At 39.4% G+C, this 12597-nt stretch overlaps 1 long non-coding RNA gene across 1 annotated transcript; it reads right to left on the bottom strand.

Annotated features, from left to right (window-relative positions):
- Positions 1-3593: 3593 nt before the first annotated feature.
- LOC145443781 (uncharacterized) lies at positions 3594-5512 on the bottom strand. Its single transcript, XR_013916532.1, has 2 exons — positions 5076-5512; positions 3594-3959 (listed from the first exon to the last, which is right to left on the bottom strand). It is a non-coding gene; the product is annotated as an uncharacterized LOC145443781 (long non-coding RNA).
- Between the last annotated feature and the right edge of the window lie 7085 nt (positions 5513-12597).

The raw sequence follows: 12597 nt of genomic DNA, 5'->3' as shown, positions 1-12597 counted from the left end.
CTATGCCAAGCTACCTTAAATAAAGAGAATGGTTGGTTGAGAAAGAAAAATTTCCAATTCCTCCCTTGCATCAATTAGCATTTTTTCTGAATTTCAAGTGAGTATCGGATTAGGATTGGACTTGAATATACAGAAGTTCTGGATTTGGATTTGGATTTGGATTTGGAGATTCGGATTTGGATTGGATTAGGACATAGAACTTCCAAATCCTCTCATCTCTGGCGCATACATCGACCAGTGGTTCTTCACCTACATGAACTTTTTCTTCGCGCGATTTAGTGTCGCATATTTTGACTTTAATATGGAGACCACCGCCCCCGCAAATACTGCAATCAAAAATAATTAAAAATAAACTTTCTTTACTGAAATAAGTCTAATTGTAATAGCAATCCTCCTATATGTTCATTACATTACATCGCTTTGTGTCTTATCACATTATACAATGTGTGTGTTAGTCCAGATACAAATATATTCTGACGATTATCGCGATTATAGGAGAACGGTATATTCCGAGAGTCAGTTACGGACGTATAGATGCTTTAGTCAAATTTTTGTTTCCAAACCTGTTGGTCGTTTGCTTTTATTCTGGGGTTCGTGGAAGATGATAAACGTAGTCAGCTTCCAAAATAGGCCGGGAGTAAGTCTGGGCGAATGTACTGAACCTTTTTCGTGCACAGCTTATCATGCTTTGAGCTGGGCTACGGAACATTTTCAAATTGGAAATAGAATCGCGACCATATAAGATTAGACACCTCCGGATGTCCAACCTGCTGGTGCGGATCGGCATTTAGGTTTATAACTAATCTTATCCGTGTGACATGAACATAACTTAACGATGTGCACAATTACTCTCCTTGCATTTTCGATGTCATCATCCTCCACCAGCTCTCCCGCTAACTCTGATCATGTGGGCGGAGAGAGGATCGAAATTATATAATACTATATGAAAGAACCAATGTTATTGAAAGTATTCACTCATAAAATTTAAATACTAGAAGCATATTAAAATAGGGCTACCATATTTCTGTGACTAAAATTCCGGACACTCTGTAGCGCCCACTCGTGGTTTTGATAATGAGGTATGAGCACATTGTCTGTCAATATGACGTCAGACTAGCAAAGCTTTGCTTATCTAACAGAGGTGGTCACGATCTGGGTCAGGAGTATGATGTTGTGTGTTGGGTAACCAGTAACCGCATTTTTTCAGCCCCCTCCCGCCCAAGCAAACATTGATTTTAGGGTAATCATAACTATAGGGTAATCGATGTCACTTCTGGGGGGGGAGGGGGATTGCTATATGCATCTGGTTTCTATATGCATATTGTCGTATAATTTTTTAAGGAATTCTTTCAATAACATTGGTTCTTCCATATATTAATATTGTTTGATCCGATATCCGCCCACATGATCAGAGTTAGCGGTAGAGCTGCTGCAGGATGATGACCTCGAAAATACAGGAGCGTAATTGTACATCGATAAGTCATGTTCACCGATAAGATTATTTATCAGCCTAATGCCGGTGCGCATCACAAAGCTTTATAAGCACCCGTAACCCGGTGGTTTCCAACCTTTTATGGTCGCGACTCGTTTCCAATCTGAAAATGTTCCGTGGCCCAGATCAGAGTTTGACGAGCTGATTACCGGAAGAAGTCAGCACCTTTACCCAAACTTAATCACGGGCTATTTTGGAAGCTGATTACGTTCAACATTTTCGCGAACCCCAGAATAAAGGCGAACCCCAGAATAAAGGCAAACGACCCCCACGTTTAGAACCACTATCTTTGAATAAAGCATTTAAACGGCCTTAACCGTCTCTAGGAATATACCGTTCTCCTATAATTGTGATTAGGCTACAAGTAGGGTTATTTCAGTAAATGAGGGTTATTTATATTTATTTTTATTGCAGTTTTTGCGAGGGTGGTAGTCCCCATATTAAAATCAATATATGTGATAGTAAATCGCATGTAGCATAAATCTTCCCCAAAATAATCTTATTATGTTAATTTACAAAAAAAATGAGCCTACATCAAGCCTTCAAAATTTCGGACATTCAGTCATATTTTAGAAATTCCTCCCGGACGCAGTTTGAACAGTGAAACTCCGGACAAGTCTGGGAAATTCCGGACGTATGGCAAGTGGCAACCCTATATTGTAAGTCCTTCCCAGATTTTGCATCGACTATCCTAGGGTGGGCTGAAGATCAGTGTTTATTTGGGCGGGAGGGGGCTGAAAAAATGTTGTGGTTTCGGTCCAGGTCACCACACATTACCACATATACTCCGGGTAATGAACTGGATCGTGACCTCCTATGGTTGATAGGCAAAGCTTTACTAGGCCGAAGTCATTCTGATATAGTCATGTGCCCATACCTCGTTTTAAATTCCGGTAGTAAGACTGTCCGGAAATTGAGCCACAATAATATGTCAATCTTCGTATATTATATAGTATATCCTCTTCTGATGTCAAGCCGAAGATTTTACGAAAACCAATAATTTACGATATTAGTGAAATAAGTGGCTGGATTTAAATGTTATCAATTTCTAGCAAATAGTCCCTTCGTCATATACAAGTTCTACGTCAAACTGATCATAAATAAGTTTGGGGAGCTGACACAAACAAGGCACAGTTTTAGTCCATAGTTTCGAGAACTGAGCTTTTTTAGGGTACTGCAGATAAAAACTGGTTCGCAGCAATTTTATGGAGAAAACCTCTAGATTCAGCAACGTTTACTGGCAGTAAGAAAGGTAGACCTATTTGGTTAAAATGTATATCGAATCATTTCGTCCACAGGGTATGAGGATTCACTCAAAATCAAGAGATGTTGAATATGTTTTCGATGACAAGAGATTCAGGAAGATCAGACAGTAACTAGATAGGTATAGATGTACAACGCGGAAGGGGTTTGATTGCATAAGAATGTTATCCATTTCATTATATAAAATCGTTGCTGAAACTGCTGAGGTATGCCTAGTTCCACCGCAAGTTATTGTAACACTTAAGTCCAGTGTTTCCCCAAACTTTTTTACACAAACCCCCGGGCAACAAATCAGGTATCAATGCACACACAGAGCCACTACCCCACGAGCAGACTTCAAGTGCTGATCTAATTTATTGGCATTCAGAAATACGTTGCGTACGTTTTGTCAGATTCACATTTTTTCAGACACACTCTAAGACAGACACATTCAGTGAAATGAAGCGTACAAGTCAATTTCTCTTCCAAATCATCGTACTTCGTTGTGCCTGAAACTTCCAAGTCCTTGTTGTACATGCGGTTGAATGTGTGCTCTGAACTTGTTTTAGTGTCACTTATTAATTAGTCTAATTGTCAGAATAATTGTCTATTTATATTACAAAACTCAATATTGCATAACCACGAACGCGGAAACGTTAGTGACGATGGTCAATTGAATACACCTTTTACCACCGCGAACGACGACGACATTCATGAATCAGATTTTGTTCCACAGACAGAGCTATTATATTACTGATTTCCCCAAACAGTTTCCCATAGTACATACCATCCACGTTGACACTCAGCGCTTACGCTCACTTTACGAACCACTGCATTAGTCATTAATGAATGTAGGTCGTTTCTTATGTACGTGTTGTTCAATTACTTATATTGGAAATTATTAGAAATTGGATATATCTATGACTAAACTGCAATAGAAACAGGAGTTTTCTTCGGTGACGTACAAGTCATCAGCTGTATATGCATTATCATAAACTTTCAATTTGTCATATCAGCGAGAATTCAAAGAGAAATCGCGATTTCAATTCATATCTAAATATGTATTCGAGAAATTGTTTTCGCGTCCAATATTTGTGGTGATATGCTTGATATCGCAATGATCTCATACATGGTCATGTAACATATACAAATGGTATATTAGTTTAGACGAGTTTAAAGTTGTACCATCCAAGTTTGCATTCTTCATCACAGCCTCCAACTTCTTCTGTTGAATAAAACATGAATTGAGTTATTGAGTCTTTTATAGGTATGTTCTAAGCGCAAAACACGAATATCATACGATATCACACCTTTAACATCCCAGACGAAAACAATATCCAATAAGTAATTACTAGGGCAACTTTTTGCAACTTTTGCAACTTTTTTACAGCTTCCGGGAGCTTCCTAAATACTCATAATTCATTTGGTAAGTCGTTTTAAGCTATTTCATGGAATTTTATATTGCAAATTTTGCAACTTTGTCTGTTTTTCACGCTACTTTTCACTGCAACTGTTATGAAATATTGTGCAAACTCTAAAAGGAGTGATTTGAAAAATATGCTATAAAACTATTTCTAGTGTGGTTCCTCTGCCATTTGCTTAGCAAAGAGCTAAGTGATTGATTAGGTGCATCCCAATTTTATCTATGACGCAATGGCGCTCAGGCTAGAAGTGGAACAACACCAGCCAAGCACGATACTGCCCGCATGATATGGAAATGGATCGCTTGATTGCTTCACTGTCGCTTAAATATGATACCAAAAATTACATTATCCCAGTGTCACCTTTTAAATGTGTCGATTTTGTTAGTCGCCAACATTGAGTTTTGCTGCAATGCCTTGGGTCAAGTTTGCATATCTTGGGGTTTGGGTTTGGTATTTGACTCGTTTGATGGGTTACCGGCTTGCTGTTTGGCTTTTTGGTAAAACTTTTCCCTCATTGCACCATTTTCTTGCTGCGCCTGGCAAAAATGTCATTTTTGGCGGTGTCGCCAGGCCGTTCGTGAAAAGGGAAAATACGCAATTTGAAAACTCTGCAGGAGCTGACAGCCAAATGCTCTCATGTAGGTTTCAAATCTAAAGAACATAAAATGCATGCATAATCGATTGAATAGCAAAGAAATAAACGGATCAAGCAGACACTTTGCAAATCGGAAACTGTTGGGTTGAACTTTCTCACGGTTTTAAAACAACAAAACTTGCCCCAGCAATCACTTATTACTATTATATTTGAATGCATGGCCACTTTTCATTTACCACGAGGCATTTGCGCCAAGAAAGATTTATTTATTTGGAGTTATGCCTAATTTGTAATATATATGGACCTCAAGTATTTTACTCACACCATCCCCGTGGAGAAGAACGTTCCATTTGATTTTTGATGCTGACTCCTTGAACGACTCCGACAGCGGTGGTCAAGAGCAATGCCGAGAAAATGATGCCCATCAAGCTGTTCATTTTTATTTCTGCGTACAAATAAATAGAATAAAATTGATAAATTTTTGTTTCATGATGTTTCCTATTATTTGATAATAATGTAGGTTAGTTTGCACTTCATCATTTTGGATTTGAAATATTGTTGCTGGTGCTTCTTCGATTCATCGTTGTATCCACCCCTCAATTATGAAACTACACTTCAAAGAAATCTATTTCAATCTGTACAAATGTGTCATCCGATTTTATAGCTCACCAATATCCCGATACAGGCTACGTATGGAATCTGTGCGTTTCAGAATAGGCTTATATGTACAATATTATCGTTGCTAATTGCTATGTTAAAACTCACGGGTCATATCAGAGATGATCACAGAGAAATTTTGAGTATTATTTACGAACGCTCGCAGTGGTAATATTGATAAGAGCTGGTCTATGGTGCTGTAGAGTTGTAGATATACACTTTGAATATTGAACATTGAACAAGGAAGATTTCATAGGATGTACAGCTTCCAGCTGAGTATATAGCCTACTCCTTCATCTTGAAGTAAGGCACAATGCCGCAAACCGATATCGAAATAGATCTAATTTACGATTACACACACACACACACACGAAATTTCCCCGTGAAAATATCCCACTTCTAGAATTTCCAGGCCCTGGAACGGAATAACATTGTTGCACTGACTATACCATGCCCAATGCCTATGCGCTTTATTAGCTTACCTCGTCAAATGTGCGCGATTGAAGTCTTATATATGCCATGCATATGCTGAGATCATGCAAACCTGGCGTAAAATGCACAGAAAATCGTTCAGATCAATATTCGATCCCCCTTCCGTTATCGTGTCAATGAAAAGCTGCTTCATCTTATAGCACATTGGCGACTGCAAATTAGTTGCCCCCAAGTACTACATTGATTAGGCAAATGGCAATTCGTTTGAAACGTGTAAGTCGTTTCTTAGGCTTAATATGTGAAGGTGGACGCATATTAAAGGTTTGGGCGATACTCACAGTTGTAATTTTGAACCAATGCAGACATGACATCTGCAGAAATGGTCAATAAAGAAGTACCTTTTCGGAATATTGAAGTAGGCTTTGTTACTTTCACGACTTATTCGCGTGGTTAAGATCTCAGACTACTTCGGCCAGTTTTTGATGCAAAACTACTTATTTTTTCAAAATAGAAAGGAGTTTTGGATTGGATTGCATAATTTTTGTCATTGATATCATGATAGCTGGCCAAAATATCCGTGGTAACAGTATGCAATTTAAACCTTCATTTAAACCAGTGGTTCCCAACGTGGGCGATATCATCCCCAGGGGGTGATTTGGCGGTCTAGGGGGCGAAAATGACGAGGGGGCGATAGGGGGGCGCAAATGGACAAAGGGGGAGACAGGGGGCGAAAATAGCGAAGGGAACGATAGGGGGGCGATGACGCGTTAAAACGGCTACATTTGAGTCAAATCGGAGAGAAGACTCTTTTTTTTTAATCAACCCGCGGAAATTTAGTTGAAAAAGGGTAAAATTCGACAGCGAGCCGAAAAGTTGACCTATTTTTTAGTCAGCCTGCCGATGATTACAGATTGTATACCGATTTTTCGGTTCACAAAATCTGGGGGGCGATGATCGGCGTTGAGCTTGAAAAGGGGGCGATTAGTCGAAAAAGGTTGGGAACCACTGATTTAAACCTTTATACCTTCATTTACAGTATAAAATGTCATTTTCTGTTTTCGGAACAACTCGAAAAAAAAAGAATAACGGTTGGCTGAGAAATGACCAATGCATAGGGGATATCCCATTGAAACCAAATCCACAACAAATTCGCAAATTAAAATGCTCTACTAGCCGTCTTGAAACATGGAGCACTAGTTTTCAATCGTCGGTCCGCGGAATATTTTAGAATTTTATAACTCAAATTCCAAACGCAAGAAGTTTGAAGAAGTGTCCATTGGAATCACCACATCAAATTTTAAGTTGATTCAGAAGTTCCTGACGTATTTTCTGCATGGTGTCGTAAATAGAGTTCACGATGCTGCAGGTGTGGCACGAAACTGTTTAAAAGTATCATGCAACTATTTTTGGACAGTATATATGTGAAAGCTATGAAGACTTTTCAGTAAATTACGTTTAATTTTCACAGTGCGATTAATCAACACATTACAGTATAATAGAGTCTATAACAAGATGCAAAGTCGTATTTTGATCAAAGGCTAGGGAATAATCACAATCAAGTTGGTGGTCTATTTCGGGATTTCGCGAGGTTAGCCTTGTAGAAACTTCAATTGATATACGTATAAATCTCTACGTCCAAACGCAGCATTAAATGAAGCTTTTTAATATTATCCATGAGCTGCATACATTTCTCGTAACTAAATAGATGGTTGGTTTCGATTCTTCACTTCATAGATCGCGGTCTACTACTTTATTTTGATGATTTTCCGGTCCGCGGGGTCAAAAAGGTTAAGAACCACTGATATAGAGTACATGTGAAATTACGAAGCATGTGCGTCATATTTGGGGTCGTGCTAAACTCGTTGCCTAACTCACCGTTTCGTTGACAGCGTATATAGCGTCTATCGACACTTCGTGAAGGCCCGGCACGTATATCAGGAATCTCTACTTACGTGATCAGTGAAGGGAGTTCATACTTTTCATTGCACGATCTTTCTGCATAATATCCACACCATTACGTCAAAAAAGAATGTCATATGACTTCATTCATCTTGGTTCACAACAAGTCGTCAGCATCACGAATAAGAAATAGTATACCTTAATGCAGACATCTATCTGACATTCACATCACGATTTATCGTCTCATCAATACGTGTCAAATGTCAGGGTAATCTTGCAGCCGACGGTCACACCTCAAATTCAATACAAACCGGTTTTATCGGAAGACTAATATTTGTAATATTTCCGAATATACAGTTTTTCCGGTCCGGACACTCTACTCATATGTAGAATGCGACTATCGTGTGACCAAACCCTTCAAAACAGCCTAATTTGTCATAGGATTAGAGTAGGCGTGGGCAAACGTAAGCCCGCGTGTGTCGTTCTCGCAGAAGTAGGGGAGATGTGGTACCGATGGATCTCTGGGACCGAAAATACTTTGAAAATTCTCTATGATAATTCCATTATTACACTCCGTGAACTTGTCTACAATTGCATGCTGGCAACATCTTTCCTCACATACAAAAAAAATCGACGTGCGCGAACTATGGGGTCTCTCACAGATGTTTTTTGTTTTGGGGGGTGTAAACTAAATTCAGATCGACATATACATTTTTCTTTGTAACCTTCAACACGAACAAACCAGCAATCATTTTTATTGTGAAGTCTAGGGCTTGTATCAGGCTATATAATGTAACCTATTATTTTTTTCAGTACTTTCCTTGAGTGGATTTTTTTTCGATTCATGTACAAAATTAGTATGGTGGGGACCGATGATACAATAGCCAAATCAAGCAAGATAATCAAGCATACTAATCATGAAACAAAAGAAACATGACTACGTACAGAAAATCTTTATGTAATAATTGCATATGATGTTTTATCGCTATAACGAGGTCTTTGGAAGTCACACTGTCGATTTTCGGGCAATATGTATGTACCCTCAAATTTATAAGTCCGAGCCTAAATCGAAACGTGATTTTATGACAACATTTGAGTCAATATTTAATCTATTTTTTGACGGTTGCGACCGAAAATTCTTCTTTGGCTTGCTGTAGCTTAAATTATAATACTGAGCAAGAAAAGTTGTCACATCTGAGTTTTTTAGGGTATATGTGTCATAGGTCCCTGGGTCGTGTGCCATTGGACCCACCGGGTGGGGACCGATGACACGTTCGAGCACCAAATTTTAAACGTCCATAAATATTTTTTGAAAAGACGGATATTCATGTATATGTGCTCGATAGGTAGAGCTTGTATCAAAGTGCTGAGCCAGCAAAAGATCTGCTGTTTTCGGCTGAACATTTTGGGGCCAGCGATCATTTTCCAATTTTTGATCCATCGGTACCACATCTCCCCTACGTGAAGAGTCAAATGTAACACGGTAAGCATTTTACTGAAACGTATTTACAGGTGATATACTGGTTATTATGACGCTGTCGGCATTGTGCGTTCTGAAGTTGACCAAATGCAGAATCAGTATTTGTCTATGAGCCGATCGCTGCTCGGCACGACCTACTTTCGTCCCTAATTTTGACGAATTGATTGAGGATGGCCACTGGCCAGCTTATATAATTTCGTTGATGTTTCTGACGCATGTGCTTGTGCATTCATCTGCTCGATGTTTAAATTGTTTGTATTATGTCTCCATTCCGTTGCTACATCACTACATGGTTACTGTATATTCAATTAAAAGCTTATTCCGTAGCTTATAATCAGTGGTAGCCATGGGCAATACTTCAAGGAGGTCCCTATCAGTATGCAATCTCAGCTTATTCAGACCCCTCTTTCGCATTTGTTTTAATATTAGTTCGCCATCTGGATCGGAATTACGTGATGTGTATATGACACTGTAACACGGCTTTGAAGCAGGCTTAAATGTTGAAATGCTCTAGCTCCCGAGCCTTCTTTTATCATACATTGTGAAATTATACAAGAAGTTATCCAGTTAACTATAACTCATGTCTTAATGTTGTAGATGTATGGCGTGTAGGTTGAAATAACAGAATAGCGACGCAGCTGCTGCAGGATAAAAAGACAACACTAATCTGGAAAGCAACGGGTTGACATTAGTAATAAGCCAGCACACCACGCCAAGGTTCAAGCCGGGCGCTGGATTAGACCATATCTATTGTTGCATAGTTGCAAGGATAAACTACATCAAAAATAAGTAGGCCTACCTCTACCGCAAGCATTTGGAAATAATAAAATTTATTTCAGTTTAAACTAGAGGTCGACCGATTATCGACATGGCCGATTATCGAGGCCGATATTTAGAGCTTCCCCGATTATCGATAGTTTATCGATATCGCGGCCGATAGTTTATATTTTTAAAAAATTCAAAAAATTCGGAAATTCGATGCTTCGTGTTCTCAATCTCAAGAAATCGACGACGCAAAGGGCGATATATGACAGATTTACCCTTGCAGGACGAGTTTAGCTGGGTGAGCATGCAGAGAAACAATGCTATCTGCATTACAATCTACCTATAAAAATTTTTTTAAGAATGAATTAAATTAGGGAGTCAATTCGTAAATTCTATTTGCACATTGACGGGCGCCAACACATCATAGTTGGATTAAGGATCGACGGCCGCATAATTCTCCTTCTGCAGTCGCAGATTGAGCACCCCTGGACTGAAGAATCTATATTGGGGTTTGCTAGACACGGTACTTGCTGGAAAACTATCTCCTCGTAAACCATGGTCTTTTGGATAGTTGAAATCGCTTTTCAAGCGTCTCGTTCTTGGCAGTGGTGGGACATTACACGTCAAGGCAATATGCCCAATGCCCCTTCAAATCAGTAAATTCTTTCTCCATGGAAAGATATTACCATCGTCGAAGCCGTATCAGCTGGTGAGGAATAGTGATAGTGGGCAGAGGAGAATGCCTTACTTCGAATAACAACAACAATACGTTTAAACTAGAGGTCGACCGATATTGATTTTTGCAGGCCGATACCGATAACGATACATCGGCTCACTCACAAGGTCGATACCGATATCATAGGCCGATATTAATATGTAAGGAGCAGAGAACAATTTCAGCAAAAATATTTTATATTAGGCAAGATGGCACTCGTACATGTACATGCCACAGAAAGCTGAACAACAAACGAGAAAACTGAAATTGAAAAGAATTATTGCTTAATTGTGCACATCGATGAAATTTGGATAACCTAAAAAGCAAAATATGATACAGAATTGCAGATCAGTCCAGAAAAGGTAGATTGTAATGCAGATAGCATTGTTTCTCTGCATGCTCACCCAGCTAAACTCGTCCTGCAAGGGTAAATCTGTCATATATCGCCCTTTGCTTCGTCGATTTCTTGAGATTGAGAACACGAAGCATCGAATTTCCGAATTTTTTGAATTTTTTTTAAATATAAACTATCGGCCGATAGTTCATAGGCCGATATCGATAATTGGGAAAGCTCTAAATATCGGCCTCGATAATCGGCCATGTCGATAATCGGTCGACCTCTAGTTTAAACTGAAATAAATTTTACCATTTCCAAATGCTTGCTAAGCGTTCTTCCGAAATTTCTTGAAATCAGGTCGCAGGCCGCAAAATATGACAAACGTCCATCCTTTTGTAAATTTCAATGTCACAGACTATTCATTGTGTCGCTGCAGTCTATAGCATATGCATTGTTAGTACGCGAATGAGATTTGTACCATAAAATAAATTGTGTTTATGCCGCCGGACTGTTCCCTTTTTGCTATGTTATTGCTAACTATTCAGTATTCAATCACCGATTTCTTACGATGAAGCAATGGCAACGGTTAGTATTCGCAATATAAAGATTTGTATTTTTTTACTATACTATTGTTATCACTTGTACTTTGTAGTAGATTTTGTGATCGGAAAACATCACACATTCACGGCAGCGAAAAGGTACTTTAGAGCAGGGGTAAGCAAACTTTTCAGCTCGCGGCCCGCATTCAACATCTGAATCCGTTCACGGGCTGCGTAATCGGAATGATAAGCAGTGCTGGCTTTTGGGGTGGGCGAGGTCGGCGGTCGCTCAGGGCGCATCCTCTTTGGTTCAAGCGCTTTTTCAAAGATTATAGTGAATGAACGTGGAAATCCGGGTACCAATCAAGAAGATGATTCCGCAGAGATCAACAATCATCAAAACCCTGCATTTGTTAGAAAAGTCCCATATCCAGATAATCATCAAGTTTCTGGATGCGGTATAGGTAGGCTTACTTATTTTTGATGTAGTCTATCCTTGCAACTATGCAACAATAGATATGGTCTAATCCAGCGCCCGGCTTGAACCTTGGCGTGGTGTGCTGGCTTATTACTAATGTCAACCCATTGCTTTCCAGATTAGTGTTGTCTATTTATCCTGCAGCAGCTGCGTCGCTATTCTGTTATTTCAACTTACACGCCATACATCTACAACATTAAGACATGGGTTATAGTTAACTGGATAACTTCTTGTATCATTTCACAATGTATGATAAAAGAAGGCTCGGGAGCTAGAGCATTTCAACATTTAAGCCTGCTTCAAAGCCGTGTTACAGTGTCATATACACATCACGTAATTCCGATCCAGATGGCGAACCAATATTAAAAACAAATGCGAAAGAGGGGTCTGAATAAGCTGCGATTACATACTGATACGGACCTCCTTGAAGTATTGCCCAGGGCTACCACTGATTATAAGCTACGCCGCAGGGGCGGGCAACTTCTCCAGTCGGCGGGCCGGATATAGGAAAATTAGGTACTTAACGGGCCGGATTGCTGAAT

Source organism: Botryllus schlosseri, chromosome 7, assembly GCF_051294905.1.
Source record: "Botryllus schlosseri isolate E-star chromosome 7, Bs_hap1, whole genome shotgun sequence".
NCBI lineage: Eukaryota > Metazoa > Chordata > Ascidiacea > Stolidobranchia > Styelidae > Botryllus > Botryllus schlosseri.
Note: the sequence above shows the minus strand (reverse complement) of the source record. Positions and strands in the feature narration are given on the sequence as shown.